Source organism: Pituophis catenifer, unplaced genomic scaffold, assembly GCF_029215685.1.
Source record: "Pituophis catenifer annectens isolate HBS135680 unplaced genomic scaffold, rPitCat1.0.hap2 SCAF_2, whole genome shotgun sequence".
NCBI lineage: Eukaryota > Metazoa > Chordata > Lepidosauria > Squamata > Colubridae > Pituophis > Pituophis catenifer.
In genome coordinates this window covers 218,801,276-218,808,394 of record NW_027256882.1, presented here as the reverse complement: position 1 = coordinate 218,808,394, position 7,119 = coordinate 218,801,276, and positions in this window count along the sequence as shown.

Here is a 7,119-nt window from a genome sequence, read left to right as displayed (position 1 = left end):
GTACTGTCCTGAATCTGAATGTAATTGGTGTTGCATAACGAATCGGCATTTAGAGGGGGATTTGTCAGATGTAAATGCCTTATTCTCTAATGTGTAAATAGTATATGAACGGGGTATCAGGGGTTAATTTATTCTTCACTTCTTAATGTATTCATAATTCACCACTCCCATATCTAGCTCCACCCATTGTATATATAAGGAGCTGTATTCACCCACTTCCTTGCTTCTATCTGTGAATATTCAGTGAATATAGAATGCCTAATGTAAATAAAAGGAGATATATTTGAACTCTTAACTCTTACTTGATTTATTGAGTCTGATCCTGAAAATATTGCAACAGCACCATCACGGCTCTTGTAAAAGGTAATGGAGGGGGAGGGAGGAAGGAAGGAAGGAAGGGAAAGAGAAGAGAGGTAGGAAGGAAGGAAAGAAGGAAGGAAGGAAAGAGGAAGAGAACAAAGGAAAGAAAGAAAGAAAGAGAAAGGAAGGAAGGAAGGGGGAGAGAGAGGTAGGTAGGAAGGAAGGAAAGAAGATAAAGGAAAAGATAAAAGAAAAAGGAAGGAAGGAAGGAAGGAAGGAGAGAGAGAGAGAGATTCTTGGGCAGGAAATTTTATATCATCTATTATAATATTTCAAAACAAAAACATCTTGGGAAGATGGATGGTTTCATAAAATTTCAGAGTTCCTTCCTTTTCCTTTCCCTGGAAAATATTTTTTTTAAAATGAGTTAGTAGGGCTTACATTTTAAAAAAAGCACATCAGATTAATTGTGCATAGATCAATATTTCACCCTGAAGGAAGAAGAGTTACAATTCCACAGGTAAATCTGTAAGTGAACTTGGAGAAAGGAAAGAGTTCAGCATTTCGTCATATCCAGTGACCCAGGAGTTTTGTTTTTTTTTTTTTTTTAAGAATCTGCAGTGTTTCACTTCTCTGCCTGGGAAGGTCACTTCAGAAGGAGACGGCAGCCCAGGATGAAACCCATGCAGGGCGATAACTGCTAACTAGAAGAAAGGGAGTGTTTCTACCAAAGTGCACAGTAGCCAATTGATGCTACAACCAAATGAAGCATAGCAGACAGACCACATAGCACTGCTTGTGCTGGCAGAAGTTTGGGGAAAAAACTACTTTTGATGTGGAGAGAAAATATAGACAAAGGTTACCTTTGCAATCAGCAGGAGTTGAATTGAGGACATTGTGCATTCCTGTCCTAAGAAAAAAGCTACTAGGTAGTCCTCATGATGAGATGGGCAAGTGAAACATGCAGATGAGCCCTAGTCTCCTTTGTGGAACTGCAGGGAGAATAATATGGCCTGACCGTGATTGATTGTCCCAAAGGTGCTTTTTCAAAAGGCGACTGGGTTTTGTTTTTCCTTGAAGACATTTTGCTTCTCATCCAAGAAGCTTCTTCAATTCTGTCAGAACAGAAGAAGCTTCTTGGATGAGAAGTGAAATGTCTTCAAGGAAAAACAATGTCCAGTTGCACATTTGGGTTAACCATGACCTGGATGACTGAGAATCTCTACAGACACTTGGTTGATTCATTCATTTAGACCAGGGGCGTCAAACTCATGTTGTCACAGCAGTGTCACATGATGTATCGGGACTTTTTTCCCCTTCGCTAAACCGGGCATGGATGTGGCCAGCGTGTGACGCATACGGCCCACAGGCCAGTAGTTTGACAGCCCTGATTTAGTTTGAGGTAGAATTAGTTGTTCCCAGCCATACTGTATGCACAAAGCCTGAATGTCATTTTCATAATCACAAATTGGTCTTTATTATTGCTAAATATCAGTACTATACCAGTGGTGGGTTACTCCCGGTTCCGCCCGGTTCCGCTGAGCCAGTAGTGGTGACGATATGACGTCACCGAACCGGTTCTGCCCCACCGCCCCCTCCACCCCCCTGCATTATTCTTACTTTTATTTGGCCCCACCCCCAACCTATTGCTGCCTCCTGAGTCCCAGCTGATTGCTAGAGGGGAAAAAACTGTTTAAACTCTTGCCACGGGGCTTCAAAGGGCTGCCCTACAGTGTTAAAAGAAAACAAATGAGTAGACCTGTGCCTGCAAAAATACATGAGTAGATCAGTGCCTGCAAAAATAAATGGGTAGATCGGTACAGCTCTGCAAGCAGTTAAAAGCCTGGTAGACCAGTACCTCTGCTAAATCCTAAAGAATTGTCACATGACCATCAAGCCATGCCCACAAAATAAGCCACACCCACAGAACCGGTAGTAAAAAAATTTAAAACCCACCCCTGTACTATACCTCCCTTCCTTCTACATGAATCAGTGAGCATGGTTTTTAAATTTGGGACTTTAAAAAAAAGTTTCATCCCTTTTGCATTATTTCTGACAAAGTAATCTCCCTTCCTTTCCATAATATTTGATCAAGCAAGCTTTTAATCTTAATTTGTACCTGTGGAATAAATAAAATATCTCAGTTCCATTAGTTTATGGAAAGTTCTCTAGCTTGTGATTACAATGAAATTGTGACCTTGAAAGTTCTATTCATTTGTGTGTATGCATGCAGGTTAGCTGCTTTGGTATTTTTCAAAAATGATGATACAAATGAAAACTGACATGATGGCTGGCTATAATCCAGAATATGGCTTTATAATCCATTTATGGTCATTACGATATAAACAGTAATATGATCTGAACATGCAACATATCCTAGAAGAAACTCATTAACTAAGGTATAAACAGGGCTGAAATAATCATGTGACATGGTAGAATGGCATGACAAAATGTTTCCATTTTGGCTATATAGGTTCAGGTAAGTTTCCTCTGCATATCAGAAGCTATATAAAATGGTTGCTATCTTGATGTCTTTTTCATAATATGATTACTAGGCCTTCAAGTTTTTTAACAACTCATTATATTTATGTATAATATGCAGTTAGTACACTGCAGTTATTACACTCTATTCTTGCTTTGGAGTGTGAGGATGTGAATGTAGCAGCTGTCTGCAACTCTGTAAGATAACTTATGTTGTTTCCAGAAATCTAAACAATCCTGGGAATAATGTTGGTAGCCCTCTGTGCCAATATAGTGCTTTAAACTGGGCTTCTGCAGGTTCTGAAACACCTTTCAGAAATTGAAACTAAAATATATAGTTGTACAGGGATTTATTTCTTCCATCACTATTCCCTAAGTAACTCATTCATGATAACGTCTTTTGAGTTCCAACCGTACCATAGTAGATACACAATTAAACATATTATTATTGACGTTGGTGTTTTCTTAAATCATTAGGAATTAATTTTCCTACTTCAGAACAGATTCTTGTAGGCTAAAAAACTATGAAAACTATGCAGAACAAAGTAAATTGACAATGTCATGAGCAGACCGATCAAAATTGGAATTGTGGACTACCACTGATTTGCAAATGAGACCTTCACAGTGATGTGCTCTTAGACCAAAGACTGCCTGCCTTACCAAAATCAACCAGTTCTTCAAAACAGAATATTCCTTTCGTCCAAAAGAGATTTTACCTGAGCAGCAAATTCATATTCCTGATTTCTTTCCTACCACTTACCTGTCCCTTTTGGGTTCTTCTTTTAGGCTAAATGCTTCATTAGTCCTAAATTCTCTTGTTCCATGGCTCACCTCATAGTACTGTCAGTTATTTTACCCAGATAAAGAATAATACACCAGAAATATTATGAATTCAAAGTAATATTCCATATATTCTTTTGTTTATTTAACATATTTTTTATTAGTTTAATTTGCAAAAGTCACAAAACACATCTCACACAAAATAAAGCCAACATTGCAACACCTATAAGTTAGAAAGTTCTTCCAAAATAATATGCTCAACAATGTGAAATCCTAGGAAAAGCAAAACAACTATTTCAAGGAAATAGTAGGACAAAAAAACAGCCTTTAGATAGTTCTTAAAGTTTGGCAGTTTGATGAAGTCCAGATGTTCAGACATTTTCTATCTGGAGGAATCAAAGGTATAAGTTTAAAAAAATGAAGATAACATAAAGGTGATACTACCATTTTTAAGATCCATGCAATACATATTAAAGAGGGTACAATGATTGTACTCAATGCCTTGACTTTTTTGAACTCCTGCTACAGATGCCCTTGTCCAAAGTGACCCTTCAAAAGTTCTCTGTTTTGTTCATAAATCAAGAAGCTTTCAAAGGAGGGCAAGAAAAAACAACAACACCAGTTCCTGATTTTCAAGATCAGGTAGGATGATATGGGTGGGAAAATGATTCAGATAACTTGATCCTAAACAGTTAAAGAGAAGAAGATGGACAGACACATTGAAATGGATTTGGAAATGAATCTGGTAATCACAGCAACAATGGCAGTGTGAGTGTCACTCCCATCAACACTTAGGCAACATTTAGGTAGATTAGTTGCCTAATCTGATTCTGAATCAATCTGCAGAAATCCAAGACTATCATAGATGGCAGCAAGGAGATCCAGAAAATAAATTATTTATTGTGATCATCCAGAGTTTGGCAGCTAGGACATGGTAGTTGGTCCTGAGTGTCACACTGAAACTTATTCCATCCTTAACCCATTAATTAAAGACAAACTATGGGCCTGATATCCCAAGAGAAATCTGATTTTTTTTTCAGGAAATTGATAACATAATCTTTATTAACAGATTTTATAAAATATACAAAAACTGAATAAAGAAAGAATGATGTACAAAATAAAATTCCTAATAAATAAAACTCTATTAATTTCCTCCTAAATTGGAGCTGTAATAAATGTTACAACTATGCTGAAACATGTTTACAGAGAAAAATGGTAAATTGTCAGATCAGGGGAAAAAATGAAATGTAGTCTTGGAAATGTACTTTTAAGAAAAGTATAATTCATGCCATTATATAGGTTTGACATAATTTGTATGGGTTTAGGGCAAATTTCAATATAAGCCTTAATTAGATTGCCCTTTGTTTCTTTAAATCAAGGTTCTTCACTTTACTTAAACATAGTGTCTCCATTTAATATTCAGAATGTCAAAATAAATAACATTAGGATTACAAGAAAAAATTCATTCATGATTTTTCAGTTCATGATTTTTTATATTATGGCAGAATACAACTCACATTAACATAGTATCCATAGCTTAATTAATTATTTTTCTTAAATGCACAAATTAAGGAAAATAAATATATGGGTTTATGAACTCTGCAACACTTATTAATCATTGTTTTGAATTTTAATCAGAATATGCTTCCTGTAGCAGTGTAACAAGAGAGTTAAGAGAACTGCCAAAAGAGTAATGGATACCTACACTATCTATTCAATTAAATCCTGTGGTTTTAAAAAATTATTTTAAAGAAGTCCATCCTTATCTACATATATAAAAGCGAAAACCACTCACGCCATAATCATGAAATCTCCAGAACTGTAAAGCCTACAAACTTGAAATTTGCCACGTATGTTCCTCTTGGCTTCTAGGTGCTCACTAAGAAAGGATTTTTCAAAATGACCATCAGAGCATTAGTATTTCCTATATTATAGTTAACACGCTCTGATGCTAAGGAGTTGTACTCCCCCTCCCCACCTGAAAAGAAATCTGTTCCAAATGCAAAAACACAAGCAGAGGAGAGGAGTTTTACTTTTTTTTACTTTCACAGCAGGAAGCAGTTTTAATACAGAACACTTGAGCTAAGCCACAGCCAGGCTCCTTGCTCACACAGCAAATACTGTGTGCTTGCTCACACAGCAAATACTGTTTCACTTTCCAAACAGCCCTCTGATGCTAAGGAGTTCTACTCCCCCTCCCCACCTGAGAAGAAATCTGTTCCAAATTCAAAACACAAGCAGAGGAGAGGAGTTTCACTTTTTTTGGAATCTAATCTAAAACACTGCACCACTGTACACAGCATTTTGCACTTGTAATGATATACAGGTAGTCCAGTGGTGAGTTGCCCCCGATTCGGACCGGTTCTATAGAATCAGTAGTAAAACCAGCAGGAGGCTCTGCCCACTGACCCTGACATCATCAGGAAGCTTCTGCGTGCGTGCGGCCACGTTGCAAACCGGTAATAAAGGTAAGTAGAACCCACCCCTGAGGTACTCCTCAATTTATGACCACAATTGAGGCCAAAATTTATGTTGTTAAGTGAGAATTTGTTAAATGAGTTTTGCCCCATTTTAGGACCTTTCTTGCCACAACTGTTAAGTGAATCACTGCAGTTGATAAATTAGTAATATTAAATGAATTTGGCTTCCACGTTGCCTTTGCTTGTCAGATGCAAAGTGATCACATGACCCTGGAACGCTGCAATGGTCATAAGTATGAACCAGTTGCCAAGCATCTGAATTTTGGTCACATGATCATGGGGATGCTGCAAAGGTTGTAACTGTGAAAAACAGTCATGTCACTTTTTTCAGTTCCGTTGTAACTTTGAATGGTCACTAAATGAACTGTTGTAAGTCGAGGACTACCTGCATCTGTGTACAGATGCATTAGACCAGGGGTGTCAAACTAATGTCGTCATGGCGTTGTCACGTGACATATCACATTTTTTCCCTCTTTGCTAAACTGGAGGTGGGCGTGACCAGTGCGTGACACATCTGTCCCATGGGCTGCGAGTTTTGACACCCCTGCATTAGACCAAAGGAAGCTTATCTTTAATTTGCTAGGAATCTACGGTAAATGCCTAAATGATGTTAAATGGACATATGTGTATGCTAAAAAAAAGTTCAAAAGACAGTTTTGAATGTTCTGAAAGGCAAAACATGGGTAGTAATCTGGCAATGCCCTACCTGATTCAGTTGTCTCAGCTACAAATTTTCACAGTTTCAGTCACAAATTGACTTACATCATACTTAAGTGGGCAGTAGAGGGGGCGTGCATAAGTGCACCAAGGTGCCTATCGTCCCTGTCATTGTATTTTTATTCTTATTCTTGTATTTGTTTGACAAATTCCAATAAGTAATAATAAATAAATAAAGTCAAATATTGAAAAAAAATGGATTTCCCTACATACATGATTTCAAGCAGGTGTTTCTATTGTGCACTGTTATCTGCTACTGACCTGGTGTTTTTTGGGAAAGGGTCCTCGAGAGAATCCCCTCATCCCTCATCTATCACTATATCTTAAAGTGTTTATTTTGGGGTTGCAAAGTGCAGTATTT